General features: G+C 49.2%; 29 non-coding genes across 29 annotated transcripts; all 29 read left to right on the top strand.

Annotated features, from left to right (window-relative positions):
* Nucleotides 1-83: 83 nt before the first annotated feature.
* On the top strand, nt 84-157 carry TRNAI-AAU (transfer RNA isoleucine (anticodon AAU)). The gene has a single exon. It is a non-coding gene; the product is annotated as a tRNA-Ile (tRNA).
* A 1,197-nt stretch (nt 158-1,354) lies between these two features.
* Nucleotides 1,355-1,429, top strand: TRNAI-AAU (transfer RNA isoleucine (anticodon AAU)). Its single transcript has one exon. It is a non-coding gene; the product is annotated as a tRNA-Ile (tRNA).
* Nucleotides 1,430-1,566: 137 nt separating this feature from the next.
* TRNAI-AAU (transfer RNA isoleucine (anticodon AAU)) lies at nt 1,567-1,640 on the top strand. The gene has a single exon. It is a non-coding gene; the product is annotated as a tRNA-Ile (tRNA).
* Nucleotides 1,641-1,778: 138 nt separating this feature from the next.
* TRNAI-AAU (transfer RNA isoleucine (anticodon AAU)) lies at nt 1,779-1,853 on the top strand. The gene has a single exon. It is a non-coding gene; the product is annotated as a tRNA-Ile (tRNA).
* A 560-nt stretch (nt 1,854-2,413) lies between these two features.
* On the top strand, nt 2,414-2,487 carry TRNAI-AAU (transfer RNA isoleucine (anticodon AAU)). Its single transcript has one exon. It is a non-coding gene; the product is annotated as a tRNA-Ile (tRNA).
* Nucleotides 2,488-2,626: 139 nt separating this feature from the next.
* On the top strand, nt 2,627-2,701 carry TRNAI-AAU (transfer RNA isoleucine (anticodon AAU)). Its single transcript has one exon. It is a non-coding gene; the product is annotated as a tRNA-Ile (tRNA).
* A 137-nt stretch (nt 2,702-2,838) lies between these two features.
* Nucleotides 2,839-2,912, top strand: TRNAI-AAU (transfer RNA isoleucine (anticodon AAU)). Its single transcript has one exon. It is a non-coding gene; the product is annotated as a tRNA-Ile (tRNA).
* Nucleotides 2,913-3,261: 349 nt separating this feature from the next.
* Nucleotides 3,262-3,335, top strand: TRNAI-AAU (transfer RNA isoleucine (anticodon AAU)). The gene has a single exon. It is a non-coding gene; the product is annotated as a tRNA-Ile (tRNA).
* A 136-nt stretch (nt 3,336-3,471) lies between these two features.
* TRNAI-AAU (transfer RNA isoleucine (anticodon AAU)) lies at nt 3,472-3,546 on the top strand. Its single transcript has one exon. It is a non-coding gene; the product is annotated as a tRNA-Ile (tRNA).
* A 137-nt stretch (nt 3,547-3,683) lies between these two features.
* TRNAI-AAU (transfer RNA isoleucine (anticodon AAU)) lies at nt 3,684-3,757 on the top strand. The gene has a single exon. It is a non-coding gene; the product is annotated as a tRNA-Ile (tRNA).
* A 137-nt stretch (nt 3,758-3,894) lies between these two features.
* Nucleotides 3,895-3,969, top strand: TRNAI-AAU (transfer RNA isoleucine (anticodon AAU)). Its single transcript has one exon. It is a non-coding gene; the product is annotated as a tRNA-Ile (tRNA).
* A 137-nt stretch (nt 3,970-4,106) lies between these two features.
* On the top strand, nt 4,107-4,180 carry TRNAI-AAU (transfer RNA isoleucine (anticodon AAU)). Its single transcript has one exon. It is a non-coding gene; the product is annotated as a tRNA-Ile (tRNA).
* Nucleotides 4,181-4,317: 137 nt separating this feature from the next.
* TRNAI-AAU (transfer RNA isoleucine (anticodon AAU)) lies at nt 4,318-4,392 on the top strand. Its single transcript has one exon. It is a non-coding gene; the product is annotated as a tRNA-Ile (tRNA).
* A 137-nt stretch (nt 4,393-4,529) lies between these two features.
* On the top strand, nt 4,530-4,603 carry TRNAI-AAU (transfer RNA isoleucine (anticodon AAU)). Its single transcript has one exon. It is a non-coding gene; the product is annotated as a tRNA-Ile (tRNA).
* A 137-nt stretch (nt 4,604-4,740) lies between these two features.
* Nucleotides 4,741-4,815, top strand: TRNAI-AAU (transfer RNA isoleucine (anticodon AAU)). The gene has a single exon. It is a non-coding gene; the product is annotated as a tRNA-Ile (tRNA).
* A 349-nt stretch (nt 4,816-5,164) lies between these two features.
* Nucleotides 5,165-5,238, top strand: TRNAI-AAU (transfer RNA isoleucine (anticodon AAU)). The gene has a single exon. It is a non-coding gene; the product is annotated as a tRNA-Ile (tRNA).
* A 986-nt stretch (nt 5,239-6,224) lies between these two features.
* TRNAI-AAU (transfer RNA isoleucine (anticodon AAU)) lies at nt 6,225-6,298 on the top strand. Its single transcript has one exon. It is a non-coding gene; the product is annotated as a tRNA-Ile (tRNA).
* A 139-nt stretch (nt 6,299-6,437) lies between these two features.
* Nucleotides 6,438-6,511, top strand: TRNAI-AAU (transfer RNA isoleucine (anticodon AAU)). The gene has a single exon. It is a non-coding gene; the product is annotated as a tRNA-Ile (tRNA).
* Nucleotides 6,512-6,860: 349 nt separating this feature from the next.
* Nucleotides 6,861-6,934, top strand: TRNAI-AAU (transfer RNA isoleucine (anticodon AAU)). The gene has a single exon. It is a non-coding gene; the product is annotated as a tRNA-Ile (tRNA).
* A 349-nt stretch (nt 6,935-7,283) lies between these two features.
* TRNAI-AAU (transfer RNA isoleucine (anticodon AAU)) lies at nt 7,284-7,357 on the top strand. The gene has a single exon. It is a non-coding gene; the product is annotated as a tRNA-Ile (tRNA).
* A 562-nt stretch (nt 7,358-7,919) lies between these two features.
* TRNAI-AAU (transfer RNA isoleucine (anticodon AAU)) lies at nt 7,920-7,994 on the top strand. Its single transcript has one exon. It is a non-coding gene; the product is annotated as a tRNA-Ile (tRNA).
* A 137-nt stretch (nt 7,995-8,131) lies between these two features.
* Nucleotides 8,132-8,205, top strand: TRNAI-AAU (transfer RNA isoleucine (anticodon AAU)). Its single transcript has one exon. It is a non-coding gene; the product is annotated as a tRNA-Ile (tRNA).
* Nucleotides 8,206-8,343: 138 nt separating this feature from the next.
* On the top strand, nt 8,344-8,418 carry TRNAI-AAU (transfer RNA isoleucine (anticodon AAU)). The gene has a single exon. It is a non-coding gene; the product is annotated as a tRNA-Ile (tRNA).
* A 981-nt stretch (nt 8,419-9,399) lies between these two features.
* TRNAI-AAU (transfer RNA isoleucine (anticodon AAU)) lies at nt 9,400-9,474 on the top strand. The gene has a single exon. It is a non-coding gene; the product is annotated as a tRNA-Ile (tRNA).
* A 137-nt stretch (nt 9,475-9,611) lies between these two features.
* On the top strand, nt 9,612-9,685 carry TRNAI-AAU (transfer RNA isoleucine (anticodon AAU)). Its single transcript has one exon. It is a non-coding gene; the product is annotated as a tRNA-Ile (tRNA).
* Nucleotides 9,686-9,823: 138 nt separating this feature from the next.
* On the top strand, nt 9,824-9,898 carry TRNAI-AAU (transfer RNA isoleucine (anticodon AAU)). Its single transcript has one exon. It is a non-coding gene; the product is annotated as a tRNA-Ile (tRNA).
* A 982-nt stretch (nt 9,899-10,880) lies between these two features.
* On the top strand, nt 10,881-10,954 carry TRNAI-AAU (transfer RNA isoleucine (anticodon AAU)). Its single transcript has one exon. It is a non-coding gene; the product is annotated as a tRNA-Ile (tRNA).
* Nucleotides 10,955-11,091: 137 nt separating this feature from the next.
* TRNAI-AAU (transfer RNA isoleucine (anticodon AAU)) lies at nt 11,092-11,165 on the top strand. The gene has a single exon. It is a non-coding gene; the product is annotated as a tRNA-Ile (tRNA).
* Nucleotides 11,166-11,931: 766 nt separating this feature from the next.
* Nucleotides 11,932-12,005, top strand: TRNAI-AAU (transfer RNA isoleucine (anticodon AAU)). The gene has a single exon. It is a non-coding gene; the product is annotated as a tRNA-Ile (tRNA).
* Nucleotides 12,006-12,094: the final 89 nt, after the last annotated feature.

A 12,094-nucleotide genomic window follows, 5' to 3' on the forward strand; every position in this document is an offset into this window, starting at 1 on the left:
CAATTTAAAGACCAATTTATTGATGATGACCGAATGTGTACCGAAGATGTATTCCCAGTGTTAGAAGCCGCACTCGCTACTCCGACCTGCTAGCTCAGTCGGTTAGAGCGTCGTGCTAATAACGCGAAGGTCGTAGGTTCGATCCCTGCGCAGGCCAGTATTTTTTATTGTGTTCTACTGGCCGTCACCTGGTGTCGGGTGTGTAGCTAGACAATTTAAAGACCAATTTATTAATGATGACCGAATGTGTACCGAAGGCGTATGCCCAGTGTTAGAAGCCAGACTTGCTACTCCGGCCAGCTAGCTCAGTCGGATAGATTGCTCGTGCTAATAACGCGAAGGTCGTAGGTTCGATCGCTGCGCAGGCCAGTACTTTTTGTTGTGTTCTACTGGCCGTCTTCTGGTGTCGGGTGTATTGCTAGTAAATTTAAAGACCAATTTATTGATCATCACCGAATATGCACCGAAGGCGTATGCCCAGTGTTAGAAGCCACACTCGCTACTCCGGCCTGCTAGCTCAGTCGGTTAGAGCATCGTTCGAATAACGCGAAGGTCGTAGGTTCGATCCCTGTGCAAGCCAGTATTTTTTATTGTGTTCTACTGGCCGTCACCAGTTGTCGGGTGTGTAGCTAGACAATTTAAAATCAAATTTATGATGATGACCGAATGTGTACCGAAGGCTGGTATGCCCAGTGTTAGAAGCCGGACTTGCTTCTCCGGCCAGCTAGCTCAGTCGGTTAGAGCGTCGTGCTAATAACGCGAAGGTCGTAGGTTCGATCACTGCGCAATCCAGTAGTTTTTTTATTATGTTCTACTGGCCGTCACCTGTTGTCGGGTGTGTAGCTAGACAATTTAAAGACCAATTTATTGATGATAACCGAATGTGTACCCAAGGCGTATGCCCAGTGTTAGAAGCCGGACTTGCTACTCCGGCCAGCTAGCTGAGTCGGTTAGAGCGTTCGTGCTAATAACGCGAATGTCGTGGGTTCAATCGCTGCGCAGGCCAGTATCTTTATTGTGTTCTACTGGCCGTCACCAGGTGTCGGGTGTGTAGCTAGACAATTTAAAGACCAATTTATTGATGATGACCGAATCTGTACCGAAGGCGTATGGCCAGTGTTAGAAGCCGAACTTGCTACTCCGGAAAGCTAGCTCAGTCGGTTAGAGCGTCCGTGCTGATAACGCGAAGGTCGTAAGTTCGACCACTGCGAAGGCCAGTACTCTTTATTGTGTTCTACTGGCCGTCACCTGGTGTCGGGTGTGTAGCTAGACAATTTAAAGACCAATTTATTGATGATGACCTAATGTGTACCGAAGGCGTATGGCCAGTGTTAGAAGCCGCACTCGCTACTCCGGCCTGCTAGCTCAGTCGGTTAGAGCGTTCGTGCTAATAACGCGAAGGTCGTAGGTTCGATCGCTGTGCAGGCCAGTACTTTTTGTTGTGTTCTACTGCCCGTCAGCTGGTGTCGGGTGTATAGCTAGTAAATTTAAAGACCAATTTATTCATGATGACCGAATGTGTACCGAAGGCGTATGCTCAATGTTAGAAGCCACACTCGCTACTCCGGCATGCTAGCTCAGTCGGTTTGAGCATCGTGCTAATAACGCGAAGGTCGTAGGTTCGATCCCTGCGCAATCCAGTATTTTTTTATTATGTTCTACTGGCCGTCACCTGGTGTCGGGTGTGTAGCTAGACAATTTAAAGACCAATTTATTGATGATGACCGAATGTGTACCGAAGGCGTATGCCCAGTGTTAGAAGCCGGACTTGCTACTCCGGCCAGCTAGCTCAGTCGGTTAGAGCGTTCGTGCTAATAACGCGAAGGTCGTAGGTTCGATCGCTGCGCAGGCCAGTACTTTTTGTTGTGTTCTACTGCCCGTCAGCTGGTGTCGGGTGTGTAGCTAGACAATTTAAAGACCAATTTATGTATGATGACCGAATGTGTACCCAAGGCGTATGCCCAGTGTTAGAAGCCGGACTTGCTACTCCGGCCAGCTAGCTCAGTCGGTTAGAGCGTTCGTGCTAATAACGCGAAGGTCATAGGTTCAATCGCTGCGCAGGCCAGTATTTTTATTGTGTTCTACTGGCCGTCACCAGCTGTCGGGTGTGTAGCTAGACAATTTAAAGACCAATTTATTGATGATGACCGAATGTGTACCGAAGGCGTATGCCAAGTGTTAGAAGCCGGACTTCCTACTCCAGCCAGCTTGCTCAGTCGGTTAGAGCATTCGTGCTAATAACGCGAAGGTCGTAGGTGCGATCCCTGCGCAGGCCAGTATTTTTTTATTGTGTTCTACTGGCCGTCACCTGGTGTTAGGTGTGTAGCTACATAATTTAAAGACCAATTTATGATGATGACCGAATGTGTACCGAAGGCGTACGCCCAGTGTTAGAAGCCGCACTCGCTACTCCGGCCTGCTAGCTCAGTCGGTTAGAGCGTCGTGCTAATAACGCGAAGGTCGTAGGTTCGATCCCTGCGCAGGCCAGTACTTTTTTTATTATGTTCTACTGGCCGTCACCTGGTGTCGGGTGTGTAGCTAGACAATTTAAAGACCAATTTATTGATGATGACCGAATGGGTACCGAAGGCGTATGCCCAGTGTTAGAAGCCGGACTTCCTACTCCGGCCAGCTAGCTCAGTCGGTTAGAGCGTTCGTGCTAATAACGCGAAGGTTGTAGGTTCGATCGCTGCGCAGGCCAGTACTTTTTGTTGTGTTCTACTGGCCGTCACCTGGTGTCGGGTGTGTAGCTAGACAATTTAAAGACCGATTTATTGATGACAACCGAATGTGTACCGAAGATGTATTCCCAGTGTTAGAAGCCGCACTCGCTACTCCGGCCTGCTAGCTCAGTCGGTTAGAGCGTCGTGCTAATAACGCGAAGGTCGTTGGTACGATCCCTGCGCAGGCCAGTATTTTTTATTGTGTTCTACTGGCCGTCACCTGGTGTCGGGTGTGTTGCTAGACAATTGAAAGACCGATTTATTCATGACAACCGAATGTGTACCGAAGTTGTACTCCCAGTGTTAGAAGCCGGACTTCCTACTCCGGCCAGCTAGCTAAGTCAGTTAGAGCGTTCGTTCTGATAACGCGAAGGTCGTAGGTTCGATCGCTGCGCAGGCCAGTACTTTTTGTTGTGTTCTACTGGCCGTCACCTGGTGTCGGCTGTGTAGCTAGACAATTTAAAGACCAATTTATTGATGATGACCGAATGTGTACCGAAGATGTATTCCCAGTGTTAGAAGCCGCACTCGCTACACCGGCCTGCTAGCTCAGTCGATTAGAGCGTCGTGCTAATAACGCGAAGGTCGTAGGTTCGATCCCTGCGCAGGCCAGTATTTTTATTGTGTTTTACTGGCCGTCACCTGGTGTCGGGTGTGTAGCTAGACAATTTAAAGACCAATTTATTAATGATGACCAAATGTGTACCGAAGGCGTATGCCCAGTGTTAGAAGCCAGACTTGCTACTCCGGCCAGCTAGCTCAGTCGGATAGAGCGCTCGTGCTAATAACGCGAAGGTCGTAGGTTCGATCGCTGCGCAGGCCAGTACTTTTTGTTGTGTTCTACTGGCCGTCTTCTGGTGTCGGGATTATTGCTAGTAAATATAAAGACCAATTTATTGATCATCACCGAATATGCACCGAAGGCGTATGCCCAGTGTTAGACGCCACACTCGCTACTCCGGCCTGCTAGCTCAGTCGGTTAGAGCGTCGTTCTAATAACGCGAAAGTCGTAGGTTCGATCCCTGCGCAAGCCAGTATTTTTTATTGTGTTCTACTGGCCGCACCAGGTGTCGGGTGTGTAGCTAGACAATTTAAAGACAATTTTATGATGATGACCGAATGTGTACCGAAGGCTGGTATGCCCAGTGTTAGAAGCCGGACTTGCTACTCCGGCCAGCTAGCTCAGTCGGTTAGAGCGTTCGTGCTAATAACGCGAAGGTCGTAGGTTCGATCGCTGCGCAGGCCAGTACTTTTTGTTGTGTTCTACTGGCCGTCACCTGGTGTCGGGTATGTAGCTAGACAATTTAAAGACCGATTTATTGATGACAACCGAATGTGTACCGAAGATGTATTCCCAGTGTTAGAAGCCGCACTCGCTACTCCGGCCTGCTAGCTCAGTCGGTTAGAGCGTCGTGCTAATAACGCGAAGGTCGTTGGTTCGAACCCTGCGCAGGCCAGTATTTTTTATTGTGTTCTACTGGCCGTCACTTGGTGTCGGGTGTGTAGCTAGACAATTTAAAGACCGATTTATTGATGACAACCGAATGTGTACCGAAGATGTATTCCCAGTGTTAGAAGCCGCACTCGCTACTTCGGCCAGCTAGCTCAGTCGGTTAGAGCGTTCGTGCTAATAACGCGAAGGTCGTAGGTTCGATCGCTGCGCAGGCCAGTACTTTTTGTTGTGTTCTACTGGCCGTCACCTGGTGTCGGGTGTGTAGCTAGACAATTTAAAGACCGATTTATTGATGACAACCGAATGTGTACCGAAGATGTATTCCCAGTGTTAGAAGCCGCACTCGCTACTCCGGCCTGCTAGCTCAGTCGGTTAGAGCGTCGTGCTAATAACGCGAAGGTCGTTGGTTCGATCCCTGCGCAGGCCAGAATTTTTTATTGTGTTCTACTGGCCGTCACCTGGTGTCGGGTGTGTAGCTAGACAATTTAAAGATCGATTTATTGATGACAACCGAATGTGTACCGAAGATGTACTCCCAGTGTTAGAAGCCACGCTTACTACTCCGGCCAGCTAGCTCAGTCGGTTAGAGCGTTCGTGCTAATAACGCGAAGGTCGTAGGTTCAATCGCTGCGCAGGCCAGTATTTTTATTGTGTTCTACTGGCCGTCACCAGCTGTCGGGTGTGTAGCTAGACAATTTAGAGACCAATTTATTGATGATAACCGAATGTGTACCGAAGGCGTATGCCCAGTGTGAGAAGCCGGACTTCCTACTCCAGCCAGCTAGCTCAGTCGGTTAGAGCATTCGTGCTAATAACGCGAAGGTCGTAGGTGCGATCTCTGCGCAGGCCAGTATTTTTTTATTGTGTTCTACTGGCCGTCACCTGGTGTCAGGTGTGTAGCTAGTAAATTTAGAGACCAATTTATTGATCATCACCGAATATGCACTGAAGGCGTATGCCCAGTGTTAGAAGCCACACTCGCTACTCCGGCCTGCTAGCTCAGTCGGTTAGAGCGTCGTTCTAATAACGCGAAGGTCGTAGGTTCGATCCCTGCGCAAGCCAGTATTTTTTATTGTGTTCTACTGGCCGTCACCAGGTGTCGGGTGTGTAGCTAGACAATTTAGAGACAAATTTATGATGATGACCGAATGTGTACCGAAGGCTGGTATGCCCATTGTTAGAAGCCGGACTTGCTACTCCGGCCAGCTAGCTCAGTCGGTTAGAGCGTCGTGCTAATAACGCGAAGGTCGTAGGTTCGATCACTGCGCAATCCAGTAGTTTTTTTATTATGTTCTACTGGCCGTCACCTGGTGTCGGGTGTGTAGCTAGACAATTCAAAGACCAATTTATTGATGATGACCGAATGTGTACCCAAGGCGTATGCCCAGTGTTAGAAGCCGGACTTGCTACTCCGGCCAGCTGGCTGAGTCGGTTAGAGCGTTCGTGCTAATAACGCGAATGTCGTAGGTTCAATCGCTGCGCAGGCCAGTATCTTTATTGTGTTCTACTGGCCGTCACCAGCTGTCGGGTGTGTAGCTAGACAATTTAAAGACCAATTTATTGATGATGACCGAATCTGTACCGAAGGCGTATGGCCAGTGTTAGAAGCCGAACTTGCTACTCCGGCAAGCTAGCTCAGTCGGTTAGAGCGTCCGTGCTGATAACGCGAAGGTCGTAAGTTCGACCACTGCGAAGGCCAGTACTTTTTATTGTGTTCTACTGGCCGTCACCAGCTGTCGGGTGTGTAGCTAGACAATTTAGAGACCAATTTATTGATGATGACCGAATGTGTACCGAAGGCGTATGCCCAGTGTTAGAAGCCGGACTTCCTACTCCAGCCAGCTAGCTCAGTCGGTTAGAGCATTCGTGCTAATAACGCGAAGGTCGTAGGTGCGATCCCTGCGCAGGCCAGTATTTTTTTATTGTGTTCTACTGGCCGTCACCTGGTGTCAGGTGTGTAGCTACACAATTTAAAGACCATTTTATGATGATGACCGAATGTGTACCGAAGGCGTATGCCCAGTGTCGGAAGCCGCACTCGCTACTCCGGCCTGCTAGCTCAGTCGGTTAGAGCGTCGTGCTAATAACGCGAAGGTCGTAGGTTCGATCCCTGCGCAGGCCAGTATTTTTTTTATTATGTTCTACTGGCCGTCACCTGGTGTCGGGTGTGTAGCTAGACAATTTAAAGGCCGATTTATTGATGACAACCGAATGTGTACCGAAGATGTATTCCCAGTGTTAGAAGCCGCACTCGCTACTCCGGCCTGCTAGCTCAGTCGGTTAGAGCGTCGTGCTAATAACGCGAAGGTCGTTGGTTCGATCCCTGCGCAGGCCAGTATTTTTTATTGTGTTCTACTGGCCGTCACCTGGTGTCGGGTGTGTAGCCAGACAATTGAAAGACCGATTTATTGATGACAAACGAATGTGTACCGAAGTTGTACTCCCAGTGTTAGAAGCCGGACTTCCTACTCCGGCCAGCTAGCTAAGTCAGTTAGAGCGTTCGTGCTGATAACGCGAAGGTCGTAGGTTCGATCGCTGCGCAGGCCAGTACTTTTTGTTGTGTTCTACTGGCCGTCACCTGGTGTCGGCTGTGTAGCTAGACAATTTAAAGACCAATTTATTGATGATGACCGAATGTGTACCGAAGATGTATTCCCAGTGTTAGAAGCCGTACTCGCTACTCCGGCATGCTAGATCAGTCGGTTAGAGCGTCGTGCTAATAACGCGAAGGTCGTAGGTTCGATCCCTGCGCAGGCCAGTATTTTTTATTGTGTTCTACTGGCCGTCACCTGGTGTCGGGTGTGTAGCTAGACAATTTAAAGACCAATTTATTAATGATGACCGAATGTGTACCGAAGGCGTATGCCCAGTGTTAGAAGCCAGACTTGCTACTCCGGCCAGCTAGCTCAGTCGGATAGAGTGCTCGTGCTAATAACGCGAAGGTCGTAGGTTCGATCGCTGCGCAGGCCAGTACTTTTTGTTGTGTTCTACTGGCCGTCTTCTGGTGTCGGGTGTATTGCTAGTAAATTTAAAGACCAATTTATTGATCATCACCGAATATGCACCGAAGGCGTATGCCCAGTGTTAGAAGCCACACTCGCTACTCCGGCCTGCTAGCTCAGTCGGTTAGAGCGTCGTGCTAATAACGCGAAGGTCGTAGGTTCGATCACTGCGCAATCCAGTAGTTTTTTTATTATGTTCTACTGGCCGTCACCTGTTGTCGGGTGTGTAGCTAGACAATTTAAAGACCAATTTATTGATGATGACGGATTGTGTACCCAAGGCGTATGCCCAGTGTTAGAAGCCGGACTTGCTACTCCGGCCAGCTAGCTGAGTCGGTTAGAGCGTTCGTGTTAATAACGCGAATGTCGTAGGTTCAATCGCTGCGCAGGCCAGTATCTTTATTGTGTTCTACTGGCCGTCACCAGGTGTCGGGTGTGTAGCTAGACAATTTAAAGACCAATTTATTGATGATGACCGAATCTGTACCGAAGGCGTATGGCCAGTGTTAGAAGCCGAACTTGCTACTCCAGCAAGCTAGCTCAGTCGGTTAGAGCGTCCGTGCTGATAACGCGAAGGTCGTAAGTTCGACCACTGCGAAGGCCAGTACTTTTTATTGTGTTCTACTGGCCGTCACCTGGTGTCGGGTGTGTAGCTAGACAATTTAAAGACCAATTTATTGATGATGACCGAATGTGTACCGAGGGCGTATGGCCAGTGTTAGAAGCCGCACTCGCTACTCCGGCCAGCTAGCTCAGTCGGTTAGAGCGTTCGTGCTAATAACGCGAAGGTCGTAGGTTCGATCGCTGCGCAGGCCAGTACTTTTTGTTGTGTTCTACTGCCCGTCAGCTGGTGTCGGGTGTATAGCTAGTAAATTTAAAGACCAATTTATTCATGATGACCGAATGTGTACCGAAGGCGTATGCTCAATGTTAGAAGCCACACTCGCTACTCCGGCATGCTAGCTCAGTCGGTTTGAGCATCGTGCTAATAACGCGAAGGTCGTAGGTTCGATCCCTGCGCAATCCAGTATTTTTTTATTATGTTCTACTGGCCGTCACCTGGTGTCGGGTGTGTAGCTAGACAATTTAAAGACCAATTTATTGATGATGACCGAATGTGTACCGAAGGCGTATGCCCAGTGTTAGAAGCCGGACTTGCTACTCCGGCCAGCTAGCTCAGTCGGTTAGAGCGTTCGTGCTAATAACGCGAAGGTCGTAGGTTCGATCGCTGCGCAGGCCAGTACTTTTTGTTGTGTTCTACTGCCCGTCAGCTGGTGTCGGGTGTGTAGCTAGACAATTTAAAGACCAATTTATGTATGATGACCGAATGTGTACCCAAGGCGTATGCCCAGTGTTAGAAGCCGGACTTGCTACTCCGGCCAGCTAGCTCAGTCGGTTAGAGCGTTCGTGCTAATAACGCGAAGGTCATAGGTTCAATCGCTGCGCAGGCCAGTATTTTTATTGTGTTCTACTGGCCGTCACCAGCTGTCGGGTGTGTAGCTAGACAATTTAAAGACCAATTTATTGATGATGACCGAATGTGTACCGAAGGCGTATGGCCAGTGTTAGAAGCCGGACTTGCTACTCCGGCCAGCTAGCTCAGTCAGTTATAGCGTTCTTGCTCATAACGCGAAGGTCGTAGGTTCGATCGCTGCGCAGGCCAGTACTTTTTGTTGTGTTCTACTGGCCGTCACCTGGTGTCGGCTGTGTAGCTAGGCATTTTAAAGACCAATTGATTGATGATGAACGAATGTGTACCGAAGATGTATTCCCAGTGTTAGAAGCCAGACTTGCTACTCCGGCCAGCTAGCTCAGTCGGATAGAGCGTTCGTGCTAATAACGTGAAGGTCGTAGGTTTGATCGCTGCGCAGGCCAGTACTTTTTGTTGTGTTCTACTGGCCGTCACCAGGTGTCGGGTGTGTAGCTAGACAATTTAAAGACCAATTTATTGATGATGACCGAATCTGTACCGAAGGCGTATGGCCAGTGTTAGAAGCCACACTCGCTACTCCGGCCTGCTAGCACAGTCGGTTAGAGCGTCGTTCTAAACGCGAAGGTCGTAGGTTCGATCCCTGCGCAAGCCAGTATTTTTTATTGTGTTCTACTGGCCGTCACCTGGTGTCGGGTGTGTAGCTAGACAATTTAAAGACCAATTTATTGATGATGACCGAATGTGTACCGAGGGCGTATGGCCAGTGTTAGAAGCCGCACTCGCTACTCCGGCCTGCTAGCTCAGTCGGTTAGAGCGTTCGTGCTAATAACGCGAAGGTCGTAGGTTCGATCGCTGCGCAGGCCAGTACTTTTTGTTGTGTTCTACTGGCCGTCACCTGGTGTCGGGTGTATAGCTAGTAAATTTAAAGACCAATTTATTCATGATGACCGAATGTGTACCGAAGGCGTATGCTCAATGTTAGAAGCCACACTCGCTACTCCGGCATGCTAGCTCAGTCGGTTTGAGCATCGTGCTAATAACGCGAAGGTCGTAGGTTCGATCCCTGCGCAATCCAGTATTTTTTTATTATGTTCTACTGGCCGTCACCTGGTGTCGGGTGTGTAGCTAGACAATTTAAAGACCAATTTATTGATGATGACCGAATGTGTACCGAAGGCGTATGCCCAGTGTTAGAAGCCGGACTTGCTACTCCGGCCAGCTAGCTCAGTCGGTTAGAGCGTTCGTGCTAATAACGCGAAGGTCGTAGGTTCGATCGCTGCGCAGGCCAGTACTTTTTGTTGTGTTCTACTGCCCGTAAGCTGATGTCGGGTATGTAGCTAGACAATTTAAAGACCAATTTATGTATGATGACCGAATGTGTACCCAAGGCGTATGCCCAGTGTTAGAAGCCGGACTTGCTACTCCGGCCAGCTAGCTCAGTCGGTTAGAGCGTTCGTGCTAATAACGCGAAGGTCATAGGTTCAATCGCTGCGCAGGCCAGTATTTTTATTGTGTTCTACTGGCCGTCACCAGCTGTCGGGTGTGTAGCTAGACAATTTAAAGACCAATTTATTGATGATGACCGAATGTGTACCGAAGGCGTATGGCCAGTGTTAGAAGCCGGACTTGCTACTCCGGCCAGCTAGCTCAGTCAGTTAGAGCGTTCTTGCTCATAACGCGAAGGTCGTAGGTTCGATCGCTGCGCAGGCCAGTACTTTTTGTTGTGTTCTACTGGCCGTCACCTGGTGTCGGCTGTGTAGCTAGGCATTTTAAAGACCAATTTATTGATGATGAACGAATGTGTACCGAAGATGTATTCCCAGTGTTAGAAGCCAGACTTGCTACTCCGGCCAGCTAGCTCAGTCGGATAGAGCGTTCGTGCTAATAACGTGAAGGTCGTAGGTTTGATCGCTGCGCAGGCCAGTACTTTTTGTTGTGTTCTACTGGCCGTCTTCTGGTGTCCGGTGTATTGCTAGTAAATTCAAAGACCAATTTATTGATGATGACCGAATATGCACCGATGGCGTATGCCCAGTGTTAGAAGCCACACTCGCTACTCCGGCCTGCTAGCACAGTCGGTTAGAGCGTCGTTCTAAACGCGAAGGTCGTAGGTTCGATCCCTGCGCAAGCCAGTATTTTTTATTGTGTTCTACTGGCCGTCACCAGGTGTCGGGTGTGTAGCTAGACAATTTAAAGACCAATTTATGATGATGACCGAATGTGTACCGAAGGCTGGTATGCCCAGTGTTAGAAGCCGCACTCGCTACTCCGGCCTGCTAGCTCAGTCGGTTAGAGCGTCGTGCTAATAACGCGAAGGTCGTTGGTTCGATCCCTGCGCAGGCCAGTACTTTTTGTTGTGTTCTACTGGCCGTCTTCTGGTGTCGGGTGTATTGCTAGTAAATTTAAAGACCAATTTATTGATCATCACCGAATATGCACCGAAGGCGTATGCCCAGTGTTAGAAGCCACACTCGCTACTCCGGCCTGCTAGCTCAGTCGGTTAGAGCGTCGTTCTAATAACGCGAAGGTCGTAGGTTGGATCCCTGCGCAAGCCAGTATTTTTTATTGTGTTCTACTGGCCGTCACCTGGTGTCGGGTGTGTAGCTAGACAATTTAAAGGCCAATTTATTGATGATGACCGAATGTGTACCCAAGGCGTATGCCCAGTGTTAGAAGCCGGACTTGCTACTCCGGCCAGCTAGCTCAGTCGTTTAGAGCGTCGTGCTAATAACGCGAAGGTCGTAGGTTCGATCACTGCGCAATCCAGTAGTTTTTTTATTATGTTCTACTGGCCGTCACCTGGTGTCGGGTGTGTAGCTAGACAATTTAAAGACCAATTTATTGATGATGACCGAATGTGTACCCAAGGCGTATGCCCAGTGTTAGAAGCCGGACTTGCTACTCCGGCCAGCTAGCTGAGTCGGTTAGAGCGTTCGTGCTAATAACGCGAATGTCGTAGGTTCAATCGCTGCGCAGGCCAGTATCTTTATTGTGTTCTACTGGCCGTCACCAGCTGTCGGGTGTGTAGCTAGACAATTTAAAGACCAATTTATTGATGATGACCGAATCTGTACCGAAGGCCAGTGTTAGAAGCCGAACTTGCTACTCCGGCAAGCTAGCTCAGTCGGTTAGAGCGTCCGTGCTGATAACGCGAAGGTCGTAAGTTCGACCGCTGCGAAGGCCAGTACTTTTTATTGTGTTCTACTGGCCGTCACCTGGTGTCGGGTGTGTAGCTAGACAATTTAAAGACCAATTCATTGATGATGACCGAATGTGTACCGAAGGCGTATGGCCAGTGTTAGAAGCCGCACTCGCTACTCCGGCCTGCTAGCTCAGTCGGTTAGAGCGTCGTGCTAATAATGCGAAGGTCGTAGGTTTGATCCCTGTGCAGGCCAGTATTTTTTGTTGTGTTCTACTGCTCGTCACCTGGTGTGGGGTGTATAGCTAGTAAATTTAAAGACCAATTTATTCATGATGACCGAAT

Source organism: Rhipicephalus microplus, chromosome X (assembly GCF_043290135.1).
Source record: "Rhipicephalus microplus isolate Deutch F79 chromosome X, USDA_Rmic, whole genome shotgun sequence".
Classification (NCBI taxonomy): Eukaryota; Metazoa; Arthropoda; class Arachnida; order Ixodida; family Ixodidae; genus Rhipicephalus; species Rhipicephalus microplus.